We start from the raw sequence: 25,359 nt of genomic DNA, 5'->3' as shown, positions 1-25,359 counted from the left end.
AAAAAAAAAAAAAAACATAAATGCATGAGAGTTTTGCTATTTGGTGGACTAAAGGAAACTTTTTCATATGTTCTAGGTTTCTTATTATTTTTTATTTTGAAATACATAGCACTGATGAATTTATCATTGAACTGCAAGATAGACAGAAAACTAAGAATTGTTAGTTCACCAGGTATAGCCATAACATAAACAAGTTTAGTCATCAAGTCTGTGTAATCTGATTGTTTCAGTCAACTAAGCAAGGCAACTGACTTTGACAGCTTAGAAAAGTGACCTTCTAGATGAAGAGTTCTGAAGCTGATTGGAAGCTCTTATTAGAAGTGCATGACAAAACCGACTCCCAAAGCAGCACCAATTAATAAAACAAATTAACAATATACCTTCTCTTTAATGCACTGGTGCTCGTATTTCCTTCTATGAAATTTTTTCTACTTAGCAGCTATCAATCAATACCAAAATGATTGTCTCTTGCTGTGCAATTGTTGGACAGCCTGGGAAGCGAAGTGGTTTATATAAAAATTTGAAATGTAGACATGAATGGAAAAGACCACTATAATTTGAAAGTGGCTTACTGCTACCCTGATTTTAGACTGGTGCCTAAGGAAAGAGCTAAAAGTGATCCATAGCAAACTGCATGAAATTGCTTGCTTTTGTAAACAGATTGTAGCAACAGGGTAATGGAAAACTTAGACTATATATTAAAAATATAGAATGAATAACTTTCTCATGATACCATACCATATTGCTGAAGATAGGGGTGAATGGCATACATATACTTTTAACTGAGTGAAAACAACTCCGGAAAGAAAGAAAACATAGGTTATATCAGTGCCTCCTTGGAGCATTTTCAAATTATAGGATTTTATTCTTTAAGTTTTTATCCTTGATTAATTTGCACCTAATTGTATGTTTCAGTTCCCAATTAAATCAAGAGCTCCTTGGGATATATAATGTATCTGCTAATTTTTAACTCCTCCATGGTTATAAAAATCATATGAATAAAATAAAAGCTACACATGTTAAGTTCTCATTAGATGCCAGATATTGTGATAAGTACAGTAGATAGCATTATATATATAAACTTCACCAAAAAAACCCCCATGAGATTAGAACTAATGCTTTCTCTATTAATAAAGAGAAAACAGAGGTATAAGTTAATTTGCCAAGTACTACTACACACTACTAAGTAGCAGAGCTAAGTTTTGAATTCAAGAATACCTTCTACCAAAGCTCCCAGCTCGCCTTGTAGAGCAGAGATTGAAGCATGGCGGTTAACAGCTACAGTGCCTGAGGTCTACCCGGCTCCAAAGCTGATGGCTTTATGGTCTTTGGCAAGTTGCCTAGACATTCTGTGTCTCTATGCAGTTGTTGTTATACCACCCAGCAGTTCATAAAGTAGAAATTCAAAAACTCTTACTGAGAACCTTCCAACTTCTCTCAGCTACCTCCAACCAGTTGCTCTAATGGACCAATAAATCAACTGGCATTTGATACAATTGAAATCAGGTACACATTTGATTTTTCCAGTAATGGTCTTCAATTGCTTCTGATAGTCACTGTGCTGTGACTATTATCACTTCGGTGATTATAGTTAATATAGTCCTTTTTTTTTCTTCAACAACTCTACTAAAATGTCTACATGTCAAATAGAGTTGGTAACTGAAATTAATAATGTAGATACATAGTAAAGCTTTCTTGAAAAGTGATCATTTAGAGTTCTGAATTTTAATATTACTATACCTTATTGAAGGATTGACACAATTTACCTCCAGCTATTTCATTTAATCTGTGCGTTGCTGTGATTTGAACTAAAATTACACAAGGCAAGGAACACAGGCATAACAAAGGTTCCTCTCATCTTCAGAGGATTCATTGAAACAAAAAAAAAAATCAGTAAGGGATAATATTCTCTTCTCACTTGCAATGGCATTTTGGGCATTCAGCCTCTATATTTAGAGAAATTCATTAATTCTTTAATCAGTGGCATGGAGGCAATGCAAGAATTCTGAACTCAACGTTAAGTAACACTGATTTTCATCCAAACTTTGCACTGTGTATCTCACTGAACAAGTCTTTTCTATCTGCCTCAGTCTCTTAATCTGTAAAATAAGAGGATTTCTGTTGTTGAACTTTAAAGTTTTAAGAATTGATATAGTACAAAGACAAAAAGTGGGATTGCAAGAGTTTTATAAATTGCTATGTGAAGAGCAGAACAATGTGCAAGTGCTTGCATTTGCTTCTTTAAAGTTTACATATTATGTTGCAGAAGGGTGGAATTGCCCTAAAAAACATGAGCCAAAGTGATCTTTAACCAAAACCCTTTTATCTAGAACAAGTTCTCTCAAATAGGAAGCTATCAAACTATTTCAAGCAGCAAGGAAACAAAGCAAAAAGGATCCTTTTGCTCACTTTCTGAGTCCTTTTTTGTCCAAAAGTAGAGTAAGATTAACCCCATCCTGTTGTATGCAACTACAAACACTGCAAAGAATAGTGATAGCACTAAATTACCATGACCCTGTAGGGTCGGGGGAACACACAGGTAAAACACACTTGTTATCATCTTCCACCTGGAGACCTTCAAGAAAGTGGGGATTCCAGATCCTAACACCAGGCTAATCCATCCTTGAATCCCTTCCCCATTCTCAGCTTTGTCTTCTCTCCTGACACAGAGTCAGCCTTCAGGAGCCATGAAACTAGAGAGCTGAGGACAAACAGAAGCATCTCTAGCAGCAGGGTCAGAGCCTTTTCACAGTCCCTGTGTGCCTGCTCTGCCCACTATGAACACGTTTCATGATGTTCTGTGTTCTTCCTCTTAGACACAATATCCACAGTGATTAAGGAGCTGGTTCCAGTCCATATTCCACCACTTACTACTCACGTGTTTTACCCTCTGGTCCTTGATTTTGTCTTCTTAAGAATGGGGATAATAGGGCTAGGCGTCTCTATTTCCTTCAGTTCTGCTCTGATTTTAGTTATTTCTAGCCTTCTGCTAGCTTTTGAATGTGTTTGCTCTTGCTTTTCTAGTTCTTTTAATTGTGATGTTAGGGTGTCAATTTTGGATCTTTCCTGCTTTCTCTTGTGGGCATTTAGTGCTATAAATTTCCCTCTACACACTGCTTTGAATGTGTCCCAGAGATTCTGGTATGTCGTGTCTTTGTTCTCGTTGGTTTCAAAGAACATCTTTATTTCTGCCTTCATTTCATTATGTACCCAATAGTCATTCAGGAGCAGGTTGTTCAGTTTCCATGTAGTTGAGCGGTTTTGAGTGAGTTTCTTAATCCTGAGTTCTAGTTTGATTGCACTGTGGTCTGAGAGAGAGTTTGTTATAATTTCTGTTGTTTTACATTTGCTGAGGAGAGCTTTACTTCCAACTATGTGGTCAATTTTGGAATAGGTGTGGTGTGGTGCTGAAAAAAATGTATATTCTGTTGACTTGGGGTGGAGAGTTCTGTAGATGTCTATTAGGTCCACTTTATGTAGAGCTGAGTTCAATTCCTGGATATCCTTGTTAACTTTCTGTCTCGTTGATCTGTCTAATGTTGACAGTGGGGTGTTAAAATCTCCCATTATTATTGTGTGGGAGTTTAAGTCCCTTTGTAGGTCACTGAGGACTTGCTTTATGAATCTGGGTGCTCCTGTGTTGGGTGCATATATATTTAGGATAGTTAGCTCTTCTTGTTGAATTGATCCCTTTACCATTATGTAATGGCCTTCTTTGTCTCTTTTGATCTTTGTTGGTTTAAAGTCTATTTTATCAGAGACTAGGATTGCAACCCCTGCCTTACAAGAAATGGGGAAAGAATTCCCTATTTAATAAATGGTGCTGGGAAAACTGGCTAGCCATATGTAGAAAGCTGCAACTGGATCCCTTCCTTACACCTTATACAAAAATTAATTCAAGATGGATTAAAGACTTATATGTTAGACCTAAAACCATTAAAATCCTACAAGAAAACCTAGGCAATACCATTCAGGACATAGGCGTGGGCAAGGACTTCATGTCTAAAACACCAAAAGCAATGGCAACAAAAGCCAAAATCGACAAATGGGATCTCATTAAACTAAAGAGCTTCTGCACAGCAAAAGAAACTATCATCAGAGTGAACAGGCAACCTACAGAATGGGAGAAAATTTTTGCAACCTACTCATCTGACAAAGGGCTAATATCCAGAATCTACAATGAACTCAAACAAATTTACAAGAAAAAAACAAACAACCCCATCAAAAAGTGGGCAAAGGACATGAACAGACACTTCTCAAAAGAAGACATTTATGCAGCCAGAAAACACATGAAGAAATGCTCATCATCACTGGCCATCAGAGAAATGCAAATCAAAACCACAGTGAGATACCATCTCACACCAGTTAGAATGGCCATCATTAAAAAATCAGGAAACAACAGGTGCTGGAGAGGATGTGGAGAAATAGGAACACTTTTACACTGTTGGTGGGACTGTAAACTAGTTCAACCATTGTGGAAGTCAGTGTGGCGATTCCTCAGGGATCTCGAACTAGAAATACCATTTGACCCAGCCATCCCATTACTGGGTATATACCCAAAGGACTATAAATCATGCTGCTATAAAGACACATGCACACATATGTTTATTGCAGCACTATTCACAATAGCAAAGAGTTGGAACCAACCCAAATGTCCAACAACGATAGACTGGATTAAGAAAATGTGGCACATATACACCATGGAATACTATGCAGCCATAAAAAAGGATGAGTTCATGTCCTTTGTAGGGACATGGATGAAACTGGAAAACATCATTCTCAGTAAACTATCGCAAGGACAAAAAACCAAACACCGCATGTTCTCACTCATAGGTGGGAATTGAACAATGAGGACTCATGGACACAGGAAGGGGAACATCACACTCCGGGGACTGTTGTGGGGTTGGGGGAGGGGGGAAGGACAGCATTAGGAGATACACCTAATGCTAAATGATGAGTTAATGGGTGCAGGAAATCAACATGGCACATGGATACATATGTAACAAACCTGCACATTGTGTACATGTACCCTAAAACCCTAAAGTATAATAAAAAAAAAATTATGGGAAAAAAAAAAAAAGAACAAACATAAAAAATAATTTAAAAAAAAAAAAAATAGGGCTAGGCACGGTGGCTCACGCCTGTAATCCCAGCACTTTGGGAGGCCCAGGTGGGAGGATCATGAGGTCAAAGTTCGAGACCAACCTGCCCAACATGGTGAAAACCCGTCTCTACTAAAAATATGAAAAATAGCCAGACGTAGTGGCATGCACCTGTAATCCCAGCTACAAAGGAGGCTGAGGCAGGAGAATCACTTGAACACAGGAGGCGGAGGTTGTAGTGAGCTGAGATTGTGTCACTGCACTCCAGCCTAGGCAACAGAGTGAGACTCCATCTCAAAAAAAAAAAAAAAAAAAAAAAGAATGGGGATAATAATGGTATATATCTCACTAGATGATGAAGATTAAATGAGATAGTGCATGTGGAGGGCTTAGAATGGTGTTCAGCCATACATAAAAGCTACCATAAAATGTTAACTTTGAAGACTAAATATCTTAGTGTCCAGTATTTTTCAGCAAACTTTCCTGCAACTACATCCTTCAATGTGTTTTCGCAGAGATAGATTAACCAATTGATATCTACTTAAATAGTAAAACTGCAACGATTCCATGAAGACCATGTCCCCCAAATACGTCCCCCACCAGCCTGCAGTGCTACAGCCAATACCATTTTCTTTGCTGCTTTATGAGGGCGGCTTTTCTTACTGTGAGAATCGAGAGGCAGAGAACTCTCTAACCCTTAAGGGGAAGAAGAGGGAAAAGGGTAAAGAACCAAAGGCCTCAATTACATACTCCAAGAATGTCAATTACATATTCCAAGTTTCCTAATCTTCCATAATGTTTGCTAAATCAAGTATTTTTCCAACCATTCAATTACCATAGAACAACTATTAATTGATACCTTACACAATCACTGTTCTGAGGGACGTTCTTATTGAGATGTTTAACTTTGAACCACATTTTTCTTATCTCAAAGTGGGGATAATGATACATACCAAATTGGGTAGTTACATATAATAAAGAAGATGATGTAAATGAAAGTCTCTACCACAGTGAGCCACTCCACACTTTCACATCCCTGCAGGAGTATCTTTTCTCATCAGAAATAAATGTTTTATTAAATTGCAGGATGAGTAGAAAATAGGCTGCTGTCTCTAGAATTATTTTGTTCAGAAACAAATATTCTATGCATGACTATTGCATTAAAAAATGGAGTCAACTCTCTTCTTATAGAATTTTAAAGAATGAAGACATTTCTCAGTTGTGTTTTAATTTTTATCATTTATTATGTTTTTATTTTTTGCTTAATACTTTGTGTTATGACAAAAGAAGAACCAGGCAATATTCTTTTATTAGCTTTTCAATGGCTCTAGAACATTCCTTCAAAGAAGTCTTTGTAAAGTCTTTCTTCCCCACTGTCACAGTCCATGCATTAAAAGCTGACCAGCTATGTAAAATTAAAGTCAGAAAGAGGAGAGACTATAAACACAATTTCTAGTGAATTAAGTGTGAGAAGTCACTGAGTACCACCATTGCCACATATCAAATCTTGTCCAGAAGTGTTTTCTTATGTCTTCTAAGTTTTGTGAGAATCTTCACCCTAAAGCTCTAACTGATGAAAGCAACACAGGCCTGGATCAATAAACACATTTACTTTGAGCCTTCTATAATTATCCTGAGACCAGGAGTTCGATAATGTCACCCATGCCCAGGCTTGGTATACACAGTCACCTCTTGATGCTTCCATGGTTCAACCCAACTCTGTGGCCAACACAAATAAGAAACTCTTCGATCTACCTTGTGTGACTTCTCAGAGAAAGAGTTTATTCCTGCTATGCTGTAAAGGAGTACATGCTATCATTACCCACCTTGAAACTTCAGTGGTTTCCCTAGCTTTAATATTCTAAGACACTGTAAACAAAATTCATGCATTCTATTACTGCTTTTCAAATTGCGTAGATGTAAAGCAAATTCCTCTCTACCTTCATTATTTCAAGACTAAAAAAGCAGGCTTCATAGGCATGCAACCTGTGTAATCACAAGGGACCCCATGCTTAGAAGAGTCCTGTGCTTGATTCAAAGTCCTACTGTCCCAGGCTTAAAATTCTTAATTTTTGAACAAAGGTCCCAGGCTTTTCATTTTACACTGGGCTCTATAAATTATGTAGCTAGTCCTGCCAGAGTGTCTGAATTGTCTAACTCTATTTTCATGTGGCAGTCATCTTCTCTTCACTGTCTGTGGCACTGGGAATAAGACGTGAATTAACGTTGGAAGTCAAAAGGATGGGCCAGGCTGAGGGCCACTGAGAGCAACTGTGAAAAGCCTGATCATATGACAGGTATACAGGCAGCAAGAAATGTCCATTGAAACTGAGTCCTCTGAAACCTTTGTGAAGTCTTCTGTAGTCCCGTTTGACTTTGCTCAAAACTAATCAGGGTTTCTAGATGCATCAAGATATGTGTGTTATCTGTACATAAAAAATGTATCACTTCTGTCTGCAAAATTTCAGTATTACATATCAGAGAGGATGGCAAAATAGGCTTGCCTGCTAACTGCATTCAAAGCTCCACATACACATGCTCAACTTTTTGTTGAGTCTGATTCAGTTGTGTTACTCAGCATTCTGTTAAGTGGTCTTCAATACTGTCATACAGTCTAAAGCAATTGATAGCTTTAGTGCCTCTATGACATCAGAAAATGCACAAGAATGACAATATGAGCAATCTACTCTTTTTCAAGAAAGATAAGCAATTCACTAGAGATGTGGAATGCTGTTTCCTAAAGCAATATCAATTCTGGATGTGGTTATGATGAAAAGCTATTAGTCATAGCACAGTATGAACAAAGTCCAGAAAGAATACTGTGCCCAGAGTCAAATCTTTCTATCACACTCAGAGGCGAGCTACAAATAAGAAAGGAAATAAATGCTCATTTCCTCTGTAAAAGAGAGGACATTTTTTCTGTGAATTCCTTTATGCACAAACTAGGGATTGATGTCATTGACACAGTGGGGAAACGACTCCACTCACTGACCCACTGGGGATGCAATCCTAAAGTTATACTCATGTGTTAGCAGGGATCTTCACTGCAGTTAATGAATGTCCCAATTTTGAGAGAATAGCTTTTCTGGTTGGCAGGAATCAAGAAGCACATGCTCAGTTAGTCACCGCTCCTCATCTGAAATTCTTTCAACCTGAGGTTAAGAGCATTTATCTAAATACCAGGAGTCCACTGGAATCCTCCAGCCTCACCTCATGCCAGAAAGAGTAGATCAATGACACATTCTAGTCAAGACAAAAAGTAGTTGGAAATTACCATCACATCCTAGCACTGAAAAAAAATAAAAACCCCAAACCAAAAAACTCCTTGAGAATTCCCAGCTTATCACATTATCTGGCCATGAAAGTTTATTCATATTCCAATATTTTCCATCAGATGCCTCAAATCCTTTAAGAAACAAGATGGAAATGAAGGGAGAGAAGGGGAAAGAGAATGAGAGAGAATTGACTATGCGACATTTGAATACAACCTAAAACTCAACACCACTCACTACAGTTTCAGCTTCTTTAAATAATAATAATATGCAGAACCAACATACTTTTTCCTTTGATAAGCCTCATCCCAGCACCAACGGGGATAAGTAAGGATAGAGGTGGAATAAGGATTAACCTAGTACAAGCTACATGATTAATAACCATGTACTCTTTTCAGAAGGAAACATAAATTATTTCAATCAGATAACTGCCTAGTCGACGAAAATTCACTTGTATATGGAATTTTCTGCATATAGGACTTTGTGGGTCCTGCTTTAATGTTACAATTTTAACACTCACTTATTTTTGCCTTTCAATAATGTGGTTGATCAATAACAGAACTTAACGATTTTTATTTTCAAAATTTATAGCAGTAATTTTTCAGAGTTACAAGTATGTGGGGGGGATAGTTTCAAAAAGTATTTAAGGCCAGGCAGTGGCTCACACCTGTAATCACAGCACTTTGGGAGGCTGAGGCAGGGCAATCACAAGGTCAGGAATTCAAGACCAGCCTGAACAACATGGTGAAACCCCATCTCTACTAAAAATACAAAAATTAGCTGGCTATGGTGGGGTGGGCCTGTAATCCCAGCTACTCAGGAGGCTGAGGCAGGAGAATTGCTTGAACACAGGAAGTGGAGGTTGCAGTAAGACGAGATCGCACCATTGCACTCCAGCCTGGGTGACAAAGCCAGACTCTGTCTCAAAAAAAAAAAAAGGAAAAAAAAAGGCGGAGTGTGGTGTGGTGGCTCATGTCTGTAATCCTAGCACTTTGGGAGGTGGAGGTGGACTGATCACAAGGTCAACAAAAATTAGCCGGGCACGGTGGTGCGCTCCTGTAGTCCCAGCTACTTGGGAGGCTGAGGCAGGAGAATTGCTTGAACCCAGGAGGTAGAGGTTGTGGTGAACTGAGATCATGCCACTGCACTCCAGCCTGGGCACCAGAGTGAAACTCCATCTTAAATAAATAAATAAAATAAAGAACAAGTATTTAAAATATATCTTGGCTGGGCACAGTGGCTCATGCCTGTAATCCTAGCACTTTGGGAGGCCAGCATGGGTAGATTACTTGAGGTCGGGAGTTCAAGATTAGCCTGGCCAACATGGTAAAACCACCATCTCTACTAAAAATACAAAAATTAGCTGGGTGTGGTGGTACACACCTGTAATCCCACCTACTCAGGATTGGGAGGCTGAGGCAGGAGAATTGCTTGAACCTGGGAGGCAGAGGTTGCAGTGAGCCAAGATTGTGCCACTGTACTCCAGCCTGGGCGACAAAGTAAGACTCTGTCTCAAAAAGTAAAATATAATATATTGGGCCAGGCACGGTGGCTCACAACTGTAATCCCAGCACTTTGGGAGGCTGAGGCAGGCGGATCATGAGGTCAGGAGTTTGAGACCAGCCTGGCCAACATGGTGAAACCCCGTCTCTACTAAAAATACAAAAAATTAGCCGGGCATAGTGGCAGGCACCTGTAATCCCACCTACTTGAGAGGCTGAGGTAGGAGTATCACTTGAACCCAGGAGGCGGAGGTTGCAGTGAGCTGAGACCATACCACTGCACTCCAGCCTGGGCAACAGAGTGAGACTCCATCTCAAAAAATGATAATAATAATAATAATAATAATAATAAATCTTACATTTGGAAATGAAAATATATATACTCTTTTCATATGCAAACTATAGAAAGTCACATCAAACAACTTTTTCACGGCTGGTCAGGATAGAATTCTTCTAGATTTTTATGATGGCATGAGTTTTTAAGTGCTGCAAAACATCTATATAAAGAGCATTATCTTTTTCCAATAAGTTTTTTGAGATTTCTTTTTAATTGGGTACATATTGAGGGGAAGAGATTTGGGCCATAATACAATCTCTTATTCTCAGCTCCAGTCCGACAAGAGACCCTAATTAAATTTCTAACTGTTCTCTAAATAACACATTTACCCTTATAGTAAAACTCATTTATAATAATGCTTTGGGGGGAGTACCTGATAACCCCTTAGAGGCTTCCTAATTATAAAAGACTAAATAATATATTACTGCTTTTTTTTCTAATTCTAAAATAATACATCTAACATAATCTAAATAAAGACAGTAGAGATAAAAATAGTACCAAAAAATCTACAGATCAATTTCATTATTCATATTAAGTGCTAACTGAACCCAGCATTATATCAAAATAATACACTACCACCAAACAGGATTCATCTCAGAAATAAAAGTAATACAAGACCAAAGTTTAACAAAGTTTTCAAACAGTATATAAATTAATACAGTGGAAAATAAAAATTGCCCAGAAATCAGATGGTGGTTAAGTGTGGAACAAGATTCCAGGGCGTCCACTCACTTTAACTGTCAAAACGCCTGCATCAAAAACACTTGAATCAAAATGTTCTATGTATATAGATGGTAAACAGAAGTTACTAAAATATTTCTACCATTCATGCTATTTGCCTCTTCAGTAAGTATCCGCCTCCTACCTATTCTTAATCCATTTCCACTGATGTTTCTATGTCTAATGGTTAAGAGTACATTCTGTATAAACTTTTATTCCTATGGTTCTCTTTATCCTTAAACCCATTGTGTCAATGATTTGGCCAGAGATCAATGGTCATCAGAAGATAGTTAAGTAGCTGAAGCACTCTTTTAAGATAGTTCAGCTAAGCATGCTTCTGATTTACACAATAATTTTTAAAGATCCCTCAGTTTGACATAATAGAACATTGATCTATCCAAATACCAGCCTTAACAAAGTCAGAACTATGACTACCTAAAACATCACCCCTTAGCATTTTGACTTGATTCCAACATAATTAAGATTGTCAAAGAACATGACAATATATACTTTACTTCAGTGATAGCTGGAAAACAGATATTCTTTTTTTTTCTCTTTTTTTCTTAATTCTTAACTCTCATGGCTGAAATATATAGATGACTCTCCGCAAGCAGAAACATGGTACACTCCACTATCTGTGAGAAGACAAGCAAGGAAGCACTTGAGACTTAAGTTACACCACTGACTATTGTTTCTAGGGGCACTTCTCAACCAGAATTTTCCTACTCATAAAATGGGGCTACCATTATGGTTTTGCTCACCAAGGTAATACAGAGCTGAATGGAACTACCACTGTCATCTGGCCCTCTGCCCACAGGCAGCCAAACATCTGCGTGGTATAGAGTAAGGCTAGGAGACAGTGGCATTTGAAGGCACAGATTCAACCCCCAGCTGTGTGGTTTTCTAATTGTGCAACCTGGAGCAAATAATTTAAAATCTCGAAACCTCTTTATTTTTCTTCTTTAAAAAAAAGTTTAGCTCTAAAATGAGAGTTTGAATAAAGTAATTTTTAAAGTCCCCTTGCTTTCTAAGATTTTCATATATTCAGTGTGCATGGTTCTTAAAATTTTTCTGTAAGGATTGATAAAATAAGGCTTGTGCAGCCTTTATGTCTTTAACAAGCTCAACGTGCAACCTGATTATCTGTGACTTCATTGATATAATCTTCCAATAGAATATTGCATTTCCTATTGATTATCTGTATATTCTGGCATATTGAGTGACATCATTTTTACAATTCATCAAATGGGGGTACTCTTTACTTTGAGCTCCCCTCCTCCTAAGTAGTAGGAATAGTCAATGCACTGTTTGTGAAAAATGACAAGCTAGGAAAAAGGAGAGGAAAGAACAATGACTTTCCAGCTCCACTATTAACTTCTTGCTAGACAAGACAGAATGCAGTTACCTCATCTATAAAGAAAAAAAATTAACAATTCTTACCTACCTCCTAAGAATATTGAGAGAATTATATGAGTTAATATATATGTGAAGATTAGACTCCGCAAATGTAAATTTTTTTTTTTTTTTTTTTTTTTTTGAGGCAGAGTCTCACTCTGTTGCCCAGGCTGGAGTGCAGCGGCGCAGTCTCGGCTCACTGCAACCTCCCCCTCCCTGAGCGATTCTCCTGCTTCAGCCGGCCAAGTAGCTGAGACTACAGGCACCCACCATCACATCTGACTAATTTTTGTATTTTTAGCAGACACAGGGTTTCACTATGTTGGGCGGGCTGGTCTCGAACTCTTGAGCTCAAGTGATCCATCCGCCTCTGCCTCCCAAAGTGGTGGGATTACAGGCATGAGCCACTACACCTGGCCTGCAAATGTAAATTTTGATGTTATCATAATGATTGATGTTTCCATCAGCTTCTAAGAGAGTAAACATAAAAAGCTGTATACATGGCATGTATGCTACCATCTTTCAGTTGACTGTCTTTCTAAACACAGCACCAGACCCACATGTCTGTGTGTTGGATAAGCTCCCTGCCTTTAATGTCCATAATGAGCATGATACAAACATTTTACATCATTTAACCATGAAGAGCACAGAGTATTTTTCCAAGTTTTTTTTTCCTAGGGATAATTGTGAAGGATCACCTTCCAGGTGAATGGCTGCGACCTTGTACTTCCAGCGCAAAGAGAACTGTGTTTTATATACTGATCCTAGTGAAGATGTAATTTCAAGAAGGAGAATGACTTATTACAATGTGCATTGCTGAGGGAACAATAACGCTTACTTGACCCAATGATCTGTGCATTATCTTCCCCTTGGTAACAATTTGAAGACAAGAATGTAAGAAGCAGTTTGGTTTCCAATTTTCTTTTACTTAAGAAATCCATACTGCTGATCAGAAGTTTGCCATAATTTGTACAGTTTTGTTGTTTTAAACCGGATGGGTCTTTTTTTTTAATTACAAAAAGAAATTTACTTCAAAAGCATAAGGGGACATTTACATTTAAACAAGGTGATAAACAGGTGTCTTGCAAAAGAAAAAAAATCCACGGTATTAAGTTTTCATTCAAATTCGGAAGCAAAAATAACCGAAGTTGAGCACTATTGTCTTAGGAAAGGGAAAGAGAAGAGTGAGGGGTAAGGGAACAGTCAAATCAGTATCAAACTTGAGAGAGTAAAGTCACTTCTGCTCAGCTGTGAGTTTACAAACATGCTTATAAAGAGGAAAAGTGGAAAATTATACTTAATGTTCAAATTTATTTAGCTGTAGTCTCAATACAATTTCTGTAGTTGAAATGGCTTTGGGCCACTGGCTGATATATCTCTGAGGTCCAGAGTAGCGGGTCAGTTTTCAAATGGCAATTTTATATTCCTTTGTTCAAATTCCAAGGGAGTTTAAGTTCAGCTCATACTCTTTTGGCATGTTTAGAGATTATTGCCACCAATCCATAACCAAGCTGACCAACTTTTGCTCACTTGTATCATTCTAGCCTTTCAGAACTATTTTCCCCATACACATGTGCAGTAATTCTAATAAAGGAATTTTGCTTCTTCTGCAGTGAGAGGTAATGGTAATGAAGACACCTGCTTTGGAATCACAAACTATTCCTCAAAAAATACATCAGACTACTAGAAATGTCATTCAGGCATTTGATTTGAATAGCAAACTTGAGGAGGGAAGATTAACTGTGAAACAAAAATATAGTAAACATTCAAATGCAGAACAAAGGCTCTCTGCTACTAAAAATGCCCATGACATTAAACACTCCACAAACTGGAGTGTTAGGTTAAAACTCCATCTGCTGTTTTAACCTAAATATTCTATTGGCTAACTTATACAATAATTTTGATTAATAACCTGAGAAGTTAAAAATCTTGAAAATGGCAAAAGCAAACCAAGAGAGCATCCCTTACTTATTGGTACCATGTTATCAAGTCACTTTTTCTGGGTAGCCCTGGTTATTAAATCTCCAAATTCTAAATTATACTATCTCTTCCTGTAGAAATCTATATGTACATCAGATTCAGTATTTTGGCTGTATTTCACCAATAGCAATCTCCAATTTGTCTTTGAAAATGCAGCCTAGCTGGGCGCGGTGGCTCGAGCCTGTAATCCCAGCACTTTGGGAGGCTAAAGCGGGTGGATTGCCTGAGGTTAGGAGTTCTAGACCAGCCTGGCCAACATGTTGAAATCCCATCTCTACTAAAAATACAAAAATTAGCTGGGTGTGGTGGCAGGTGCCCATAATCCCAGCTACTTGGGAGGCAGAGGCAGGAGAATCGCTTGAACCTGGGAGGCGGAGGTTGCAGTGAGCCGAGATCGCGCCACTGCACTCCAGCCTGGGCAACAAGAGTGAAACTCTGTCTCAAAAAAAAAAAAAAAAAAAAAGAGAAAAGAAAAGAAAAAGAAAATACAGCCTTTATTTTTAGTTTTAAATAACAATAATCATGTAAGTGCAACTGACTTAGAATCCTTTGCTACTGGGAGTAAAAACCTAAATAACAAGTTAATAATGGATTCAGCCTCAAAAGGATAATCACTGTGTCAGACTACCCATTCCTGGAACTTAAAAAAGTGATTTATGTTGTGTAGTCAAGTTTCACAGCATGCATATATATATATATATATATATATACACACATATACACACATATATGCTTATGTATGTATGTATGTATAGTATACACGGACATTTCTATTCTAATAGTAAGGTTCCATATTCAAAAGTTTGTATCACAATATATGGAAGAGTTAAGTAAGCAGTGCAAAGCAACTTACTGTCTCCTAAAAATGTAATGTCATTCCTACATTTTAAGAAAGCAGTGTAGATACTATGCTTTTATGACACTAGGTAGGAATGTTGCACCTAGCAGCTTTATTAAACAATGAAAACAAAATGTTAAGATTTACAGTTACTCTTCTCCATATACTGGGCAAAAAACTAAGACAGAGGAAAGAGGAAAGTCAGTAACTTTTCAAAACTGATAGTCTTTATCAGCAGAACTAGACTGAATTTCACTACATTTTAGAATGAACAGCTCTCAACAACAAATTATCAAGATATTTAAAAGTAAAAGATTCACAATTTGAAGTCTGAATAATGATATTGCAAAAACAAGCCAATATGGCAGACAAAGTATCCAAAAATATCACTGTAGTTTTACCTTGGACACAACCATGGTCTGTTACAAAAGTAGATCATACATACAAAGGTATAAAGAACATTAAGTTTTTAGCTGAAAGCAGCAGTCTGTTTAAAGGGACATCCCCAAAAATCCAATGAGTAGTAGAATTTAAGTATATTAAGCTCATGACTATGCTGAAGAATGCTGAGGTCTTATTCAGTAGAGTCTTCCACGACTATGATTTCCTCATGTGCCCCAACCTCGACCACCTCTACTTTCCCTGAAGGCTCCTCTCATAATTAAAGTTGCCCAAATTGCTGCTATATTTCTCACTGGGAGGATTATAAATCTGCCTGGTATCTCTTTTTTGTCCTGCTGAAGATTTCTGGGGTGGTGAACCTGAAGTTGTATATTCACTGGCTCTCTTTTGCCCAATCTCAACCTTTTGTACAGGTTTCCAGGATAGTGTTACTGTGCTCTTATAAGAAGGAGGAATGTGGAAGAGATCCTTGGTTAAAACATTGATATTGTTTGTTGCTTTCAATGCAACAACTTTAATCTTGTTCTCTTCTGTTTTCTGTTCTCTTCTGTTCTCACCTGTTTCACCCTGGAGAGCTAAGCGAAGTTGTCTGATATAAACTTGCAGGCCTCATGCAAAGTATTGCAGCCTGATTTTGAAATCTTTGAGTTTTTTTGCATTCAGTTTGGCTGTTAAGAAATCTGGAAGTTTTTGACCCATCTGGTGAAAACTGTACAACAAACATTCCACATAACTGAACTGTAGCTTGGGTTCTTCATCACCAGCATTCTCTCCATTTTCTGCTTCTGGAGGGAGGGGCATGTATTCCAATAACTTAACAAATAGTTTCCTTAAATTTGTTTCTAGTTTTTCAATGTCACCACAAAATGAACTCATCTCCACCAACAATTTCAATACCTCCAACTGTATATCAGACCTTCCACTGCAGTAGTCAAGATACTAAGGTTAGGGTGGACCTGCTCACAGAAATATGTCACAAACCTCGTGGAATGGACAGTTTTAGAGAAGAAGGGTACTGCCTGCCGAGTGCACTGTAAGAGCCTGTCCACACACTCAGGATCCGAGGGACTGAAGGTCTGTTCTATGTCAGCCTGTTCGGCCACCAACTTTACAAGTTGCTATCTTCCACTTACTGTCTGTAAGCTTTTTAACCCAGACAGTATTTCATGAATAGAACAAATTCTTCACAAGTCACATCTTCTAGGACGTGTTTGGATTCAGTTAGTATAAGCTCTTCCACTTCCTTTGTTAATATTTCATCTGGTAAAGTCTTAAGTTTTGTAGAAAGGAATTTAATTGCTCGTTCTCTAACAATGTCCTCTCCTTGAAGTATTTGGCTGAACAATGAACCTAAAGTCCCTTTTCCATCCATATTAAATATACTTAACAGGGCATTGTTCACTAGGTTAAATTCTGCAGAGCCATCTGTCTCCAAAAGTTGCATTAGTGTATCTGCCACTCGAGGAAGATTTTCTCCAGTGGTAAATTGAGGCAATTCTTTAATTGCTTGATGTCGGATAGATACATTTTCATCCTCACAGAGGTCTAACTGTGCATTGATAGCAGAATCAGCCAGTTCTGGAAAATGCTTAAAGAATTTCGGAATAAACTGAGCTGCTAATCATTTTTCCTTAGTACCACCTTTCACACCATCCAGTATCACTTGATAGGCATCTTTATGCTGGCCCACTCGCTCCGTGGCATCGGCCATGATGCCATAGTTGCTGTAAAGCTCCTCTACCATCGGCATGCTGAGCGACAAGCCCAGGGCCTGCTCCCGCTATCCTCATCCTTGCTGGCGCCACCGCCACCTCAGCACTTCTCCAAGCCCACTACCTGCACTATTACACCCAACTGGATGGCTCTTTAAAGTGTAAAACAATGGAAACATCCATGACAACAAGCCACAGCATCAGGATCAAATCTTAAAACAATGGGCACTCTAGATCTAGTGCAAAATGTATTTTCAGTCTCATAGAGACAATAATTCCTGCCACCCTGTTTCAGAGGTTAAAAGAATAAGAACAGCAAAACACCCATCATGTCCTGTGACTGTCCTAATCATGATGAGAATCATGTCAAAGTGTTAAGCCGAGACTTAAAAATAAATTTGGAGTCAACCACTGAAAAGAAGCAAAGGATATTTATAGGTTCATCCAAGGATTGTGGTCCTAATCATGATGGGAATCATGTCAAAGTGTTAAGCCGAGACTTAAAAATAAATTTAGAGTCAACCACTGAAAAGAAGCAATGGACTTTTATAGGTTCATCCAAGGATCGTGGTTCTCTGTCTTCGTGACAAGGGAGAATAACTGAAGATTTATTCTGATGCCTCACTCTGGGTTTGGAAATAGAAAGTGGAATACCTATAACAAATTTCAGTTACACTACATCACAAGTATCACTGAGACATTAGGACAAACAAAATTGGTGTCGATATTAAAGCTTTGCAAAATTAATCAGAAACTTTTTTTAAGAGAAAGAAAGATGACAGATATGGATAGGTTTTTTGTAAATGAAGTATACCAAATAACCAAGCACTGAGAATGGAGTTAAAACTGCCCAGACGCTATGATGCTACCCAATGCTATCAAACATTGGGTGGCACCTTTAAAGAAAAGGTACTGATTTCCCACAGCCACTTATTATATGCTATGGAGAGCAATTCTTCCAAAATACCAAGCACACTTTTTGGATAGTTAAAGCCCGTTCCAGCCTTCTGATGGTGTCAATTAATTCTTGTGAGGAATCATTTTAAATTCTCTCCAGTGAGAGAGTTTGCTATTATATTTTAGTTTTATTTAAACCCCTTTTCAAGAACTGTGTCTAATAGACCTTCAAAGCATCTCTGGGTAGCTCTAACTTACATAACCTCATTTTTCAAAACCACTCATTACTTTCTTCCCCTCTTAACATACTCTCACTCCAGCTTGTGCCCTCCCTTGGGGCACCTTGCTGCCTGCTTTGGTAATATAGTCGTGCCTACCTTTGAGACTTTTTCTCATTTCTAAATAAAGTGTACAGAATATGAAAGGGGTGGGGGAAATGCTCTTTTGTTGATTGGCAATGGAATCAGAATCTGCCAGTGAAAATAACCTACAATCATATCTAGCCAGGATATTATCCATGGCACATGTGGGAGAAATAAAAGAAAATAATGGAAAATGACCAGAAAATGGTTTCATTTCTACCTTCAATTCAGAAAAGAAGAAAGGGAAAAAATAAATATCCAAGTAGATTTTTTAAACCACTACATATTGTTAAAAATAGAAATTACAAAGTATGTCACAGAGTTATATTATATTTGAAATTCTCCATAAACAGCATACTCCATAAATTTTGCTATACATAGGAAAATGCTCTAAGTAGACTGCAGGGTAATTTACACTGGAACACCTCACTTTATCACTCAGTGCAATCAAATGCTATTTGCAAATTCTGATTTGAGGCACAACATTTTAAAGCAAGAAAAATGCTAAAATTAGACTAATCCTCACCTTCTTTTCATCCTCAGTTGAGGAAAATATAATAAACAACCATAAATTTAAAAATGTTTTGTCAGTAAAAGCACAAAATTGAAGAAAATGAAAATATTAAAGTATCTACCTCACAGTTGTATATGTTCAAAGCTGTTATTATTTTTTAATGATTTCTAACTCTTTGTTAGTTTTAAACTTTTTCTTACAGACACAAAGCTCAAGTGTGGTTACAAATATTTATGAAAAGCTGAAATGCCAACAGGCAATGTAATTTAGAAATAATGTTTTCCTCGTGTCAAGTATCCTCTCCTCACACACACACACAAAATTATTAAACCTCAGTTTATTTAACCATCCATACATGTATATCAGGCCCATCTACCTGTTCATGGGTCCCAAAAGTGAAGATGCAACAATAGAAAACTAATGAACATCCACCAAGTGTCCCCATGTGGTGTGCCAAGACAGGACAGTTGCAGACAATTCCTGGCTTTGCAAGCACAAGTCAAGCGACCCTGGACACATTTTTAAAATCTCTCACATTCAGTATTCTCATCCATAAGGTAAGAATTATAATAGTATCAACAGGGTTGTTGTGAGGATTAAATGAGACAATATATGCGAAGCACCTATCACAGAGTACACACTTAAATGTTTCCATTATTTTCTCATTTAAGAAGAAAAGAAAACACTGAGAAATACTGCATGCTGTCCTGATGTCTATAATTTGCTTTACATTCCTTAGCAAAGACAATGTGAAATTGTGTGTGTGTGTGTGTGTGTGTGTGTGTGTGTGTGTGTGTGTGTATGTGTGTGGAGTAGGTTTAATATGTCATCAAGGAGCAGACAGTTGCCCTAGTGAGAATTTATACTTCAGGGGTATTCAGAAAGCTGCACTCAAAATGTGGCAATTACAAGTGCTCCAGAGATCTTTATCTGCCTTCAATAGCATGGGGCTTTGCAATGTTAGAAATGGATTTCACTGGTGAAATCAGTAGCTTATTAATCGGCACAATGGATTTTAGATATCAACTCTGATTACTGCAATTAGTGCTATTCAAGATACATGCAGTTATAATATTCTAGGTCTCTGGAACATACAACCTACCTTTGCATTAATAAAGTATGAAAATCTAGTAAGTTCCAAACTTGTTTCCTTAGAGATAAGCCCTGAAGTTGTTTAATCCTGCCACTGGGTCAAAGGATTGGTGGTTGCCCACCAGCAGAAAACCAGATTCTGTCTTTGAAATATTGTTAGGAAAGTTAGGATTATCTAAAATAAATAGAGCTTGGGCTTCATGAAGCTTACTGAACAGAGTATATGAACCATTTGACCCAACTTGCCCACAAAATTTTGTTTAAATAAACATCTTTGTGTGTAACAGGATTTGGTCTATCTGCTTTTTATTTTTATTTTTTATAATTTCTACTTTTATTTTAGATTTGAGTATATAGGTGAGGTTTGTTACATGGGTATATTGTGTGATGCTGAGGTTTGGGATATGAATGATTCCATCACCCAGGTACTGAGCATATAACCCAATAGTTACTTTTTCAACCCTTGCCCGTCTTCCTTCCTTCCCCCTCTAGTAGTCCCCATTGTCTATGGTTGTCTTTTTTATGTCCATGATTACCCAGTGTTTAGCTCCCACTTAAAAGTGAAAACATGCATTATTTGGTTTTCCGTTCCTGCATTAACTTGCTTATGATGATGGCCTCCAGCTGCAGCATGTTGCTGCAAAGGACATGATTTCATTCTTTTTTATGGCTGCATAGTATTCCATGGTGTCTATGTATCACATTTTCTTTATCCAATCCACTGTTCATGGGCACCTAGGTTGATTCCATACTTTGCTATTGTGAATACTGCTGTGATGAACATTCAAGTATATGTGTCTTTTTGGTAGAATGATTTATTTTCTTTTGGATATATACCTAGTAATGGGATTGCTGAGTCAAATGGTAGATCTGTTTTAAGTTCTCCAGGAAAAGAGATCTGCTTTTATTAAAACCAAATAGCAAGATTATAGGAAAGTAGCTAGCTTCCACCAAATTCAAACTCTTTTGAAGCTATTATGAGGTACCTAGGAGGTACTATGAATAACCTAGAAGTTGTGTGGTTGAACTGGCTTAGGTCAGTTTGCATCATGCTAGTGTTTATTTTGTAGTTAAAAAATTATGTCAGTTATAAAAAATTATATCAAAAATTAGACCAATGATTGATTAATTCCTTGTGGAAGGCATGCATACACTGAATAAATCAAAGGGTAGAAATAAAGTGAAATTAGAAATCAAGGGAATGCAATTTTTAAAAATTATTGAAGCTGATAAAAGTTTAGTGAGTTCATATACTGCTATTGGCATTATGAATTAATATAATTTTCTGGAGAGAAAAATTAGTGAAATTTATCAAGAGCCCTTAAAACAAATGTTCCACCAATAAGCACATGATAGGATGATCAACATCATTAGCCATCAGGGTAAGACAAATGAAAACCAAAATGAAATACCACTTCACACTCACTAGAATAGCTATAATTAAAAAGATAATAAGAAGTACTGACATGGGTGTGGAGAAATCGGAACCCTCATACATTGCTAGTTGCAATTCAAAATAGTGCAGCTGTTTTGCAAAACAGTCTGGTAGTTCCTCAAAAGGTTAAACACTAGAGTTATTTTATGACCCAGCAATTCAATTCCTAGGTATATATCCAAGAGAAGTGAAAAAACTATGTTCACACAAAAACTTGTAAATAAATGTTCATAGAAGCATTATTCATAATAGTCAAGAAGTGAAAACAGCAACAAATATCCATCAACTGATGGATGAATAAATAAAATGGGGTATACCTATATGGTGGCATATTACTGGGCCATAAAAAGAAATGATGTACTGATACATGCTACAATATGGATGAATCTTGAAAACGTTATGCTAAGGGAAAGAAGTCAGTCATCAAGGATTACATATTATATGGCTCTATTTATATGAATTGTCCAAAACTGGCAAACCCATGGAGATAGAAGGTAGACTGGTAGACTAGAAGGTACTACTCCTAGACTGGTATTAGGAGTAGGAGAGCTGGGGAAAATGGGGAGTGACTGCTAATGGGTATAGGGTTTCTTCTGGGGTGATGGAAATTTTCTAAAATTGAGTGTGGTGATGGTTTACACAACTCTGCAAATGTACTAAAAACCACTGAATTAAATGGAGTATTGTATGGTATGTGAATTATATCCCAATAACACTGTTTAAAAAATTAACGTTTAAATCCCTTGACTCAGTAATCCTAAGCATTAGTTTGAACCATATAAAACTGCAGATATCGGATCATTTTTGACCTACAAAACAGCAATTTAATAGTTCAACCTAACAGCTATTCTAAGACACAGTCCAAGACTTATTTGTAAAGATGCCATTATTTGTAATTTTATAAGAATGTGATTTTTGAAACAACCTAAATGTTAAGAAATAAAATGATTAAATAAACTATTGTATAAGTACATGGTGGAAAATAATGCAAACATGTAAATTATACCTTTGAAGAATTATTTAAAGTATGATGAAATACTGTGTGTACTACTTTATGCAAATTTTTAAAACATACTTTTATTTGTAGGTAAAAATAAATAAATATAGGTAAATAAACCAAGAATTTAATAGTATTATCTCTGAAAGTTAGGATTATGGGTGATATTAATTTTTCCTTTTTTTGTATTTTTCAAATTTTTTATAATAAGCTCATATTACTTTTAAAATTAGGAAATAATCTTATCACCAAAGAAAAGGAAAAAAAATCCAAGAAAGGCAGAGATACCCAATTCAAAGATAGACAAATATACTTGGATTCTACTAAATTTTACTTTTCATCAGAAAGGAATTTAATTTTTAAAAATTCAAATTCAAGTATTTCAGCATTCTAACATGAAAAGAAGCAATCTTGCTATTTTATTCAAATAATACTAAACTAGTTATTCAAAGAAGACCGTTATCTGTCTTAATTTGAAATCTCCAGTAAATAAGAATTCACCACATCCCATTCTAGTTCTTTAATAACAATTTTGCCTACCAACAAATTTATTTCTAATCTACAGTTGCAAATCATTCTCTCCTGTCCAAGTCCTGAATAAATCAGAGAAGAGTTTATAAGACAGTTCTTTGTCATTTTGCACTTTTAGAAGTGGCTTAACTAAAATACTGTTTCAAGTCCTGCCGCATTAAGAGCTACGGATGTATCAGTCCCTTAATATCAGAACGCACCAAGCTCTCCTTACCCCCCAAACTTTTCCTGCTAGATGTGCCAGAGTCCTGTCTGTTCAGCACTATGATGCGTATCTACTGCCTGGCTATGTCAGGTTATTATCATCCAGTCTCTTAACTTCCCCAGTTCAGGGGATGGCAAACTGAAATTGTGATTACAACTTAATACTCATAAGAAGATACAACAAAAAGTTACTTAAGGTTAACATAATAATAAGACAATACTTTCTTGAACTTCAAGTTTTAGTGCCTAAGGCAGCCTAGAGGGGTTTCCACATACTCTGCAGGATCTAGGTAAGGTAGTTTGCAGTTACCAGGAACATGAAAAATAAATAAACTCAGTAACTGAGTTGAGTCCCCTTTACTCCAGGTGTTCACACTTTACATGAACACCTGGAGTAAAGGGGAAAAAAAGAAAGATTCTGTTGAAGAGTCAGTCACAATTTATCATAGTTATTTGAGCGACAGCTCTGGATCAAATCTTACTTCCTAGTGAAATATCCTACTTTACTGCTAGCCCTTTTGATATTACCTAGACTAACTAAGCACATTCGTATAAATAAAAGCTACACAAAAATACTGAATAATCTAAATTATGAAAATTACGTATCCTGGCCAGACATGGTGGCTCATGCCTGTTATCCCAGCACTCTAGGAAGCCAAGGGGAGAATTGCTTGAGCCCAAGAGTTCAAGACCAGCGTGGGCACCATAGCGAGCCCCATCTTTTAAAAAAATTATGTATCTAATCACTACTTGAAATTACATTATATACTTATATATTTACTTTGTTGTCTGTTTTTTATCACTAGACTATAAACTCTGAGAGGGCAAGAATTTTTGTCTGCCTAATTCATCAGTTTAACTTCAGCATTTGGAACCGCGTCTCAAACATAATACTGTCTACTAAGTAGAAACGCAATAAATAGTGAATGAATGAATAGTTCTTCCACACAGATAGAACAATATATAGCTATTAAAAATAGTATGCAGATCAATGATCATGCAAAGTCCTCCACATTCAGCACTGTAACAGTAACAGCCCTATAACTTACTAAGTTCATTTATTTTTCATGTTCCTGATAACTGCAAACTACCTTATCTAGATCCTGTAGCGTATGTGGAAAGAAATAGAAAGAAGGATGTTGCAACTAACCATGTTTCATTTCCTTGGTAACTCTTAGAAACATAAAAAGAGGAGCTAGGGAAGCTAGGGAAGCAGGAAATTACAAATGCCAGTGTATTAGCCATCAAGAAGACTGGAATTTCTGCTGCAAGGGGCCTGTAAATCTACATGCATACCAAGCATTATCTGCATTTGGAATTTAAAAATACACTATGTAGGTATCATCCTTCATTTTGTTTAATTATTGTGCTACTGATTTCCTTAAATTCCTTAATATTTGATCATTATATATTTTCTCAATAAATGTTAGTCAAAATCCAACTGCAATCTTTTGGGGACATCTGGAAAAAAATGTTAAACTATAGGAAAAATATTAGGAAACACTATTAAAGACAAACAATAATCACTTTTGGAATAGTGCCTACTTAGGTCTGAGATGACAGAATTTGGCTTAAGCCTTGAAAGAAAGGTGGAAATGAGAATTCCATGCAATTAGATAAGAATATAAGGAAAAGTATGGGAGTGGGAAGTCCAAGACAAAATCAGGGGCAGGGTAGACCAGTTTTTGTTGAATGTTAACCCCTAAGCTGGACCCTGGCAGGCCAAGAAGAGGAAAAGAACAGAGCCATGACACCATGGCAATATTGCTCCAATAGAAAAAAAATCCCTGAAGTTTAACCTGAGTTCTGGCAGGTACTGTATTGGTGACAGTTTTCTCATAAATCTTGGTTGTTGTTGTTTTTTTAAGTTTATTTCTAGCCCTGAAAGAACAAAATTATTGAACAAAGTCATAAAATACAGCAGTTAATGTCAATGTATAACAACTATCATACTGAATGGGCAAAAACTGGAAGCATTCCCTCTGAAAACTGGCACAAGACAGGGATGCCCTCTCTCACCGCTCCTATTCAACATAGTGCTGGAAGTTCTGGCCAGAGCAATCAGGC

The 25,359-nt window shown here is 37.0% G+C and overlaps 1 protein-coding gene and 1 pseudogene across 1 annotated transcript in view; both read right to left on the bottom strand.

Annotated features, from left to right (window-relative positions):
• PDE11A (phosphodiesterase 11A) overlaps positions 1–25,359 on the bottom strand; it is a 433,775-nt gene that overhangs the window by 336,553 nt on the left and 71,863 nt on the right. The window lies entirely within an intron of this gene.
• On the bottom strand, positions 15,728–17,298 carry LOC116810614 (apoptosis inhibitor 5-like; annotated as a pseudogene).

This window comes from Hylobates moloch, unplaced genomic scaffold, assembly GCF_009828535.3.
Source record: "Hylobates moloch isolate HMO894 unplaced genomic scaffold, HMol_V3 SCAFFOLD_1, whole genome shotgun sequence".
Classification (NCBI taxonomy): Eukaryota; Metazoa; Chordata; class Mammalia; order Primates; family Hylobatidae; genus Hylobates; species Hylobates moloch.
Note: the sequence above shows the minus strand (reverse complement) of the source record. Positions and strands in the feature narration are given on the sequence as shown.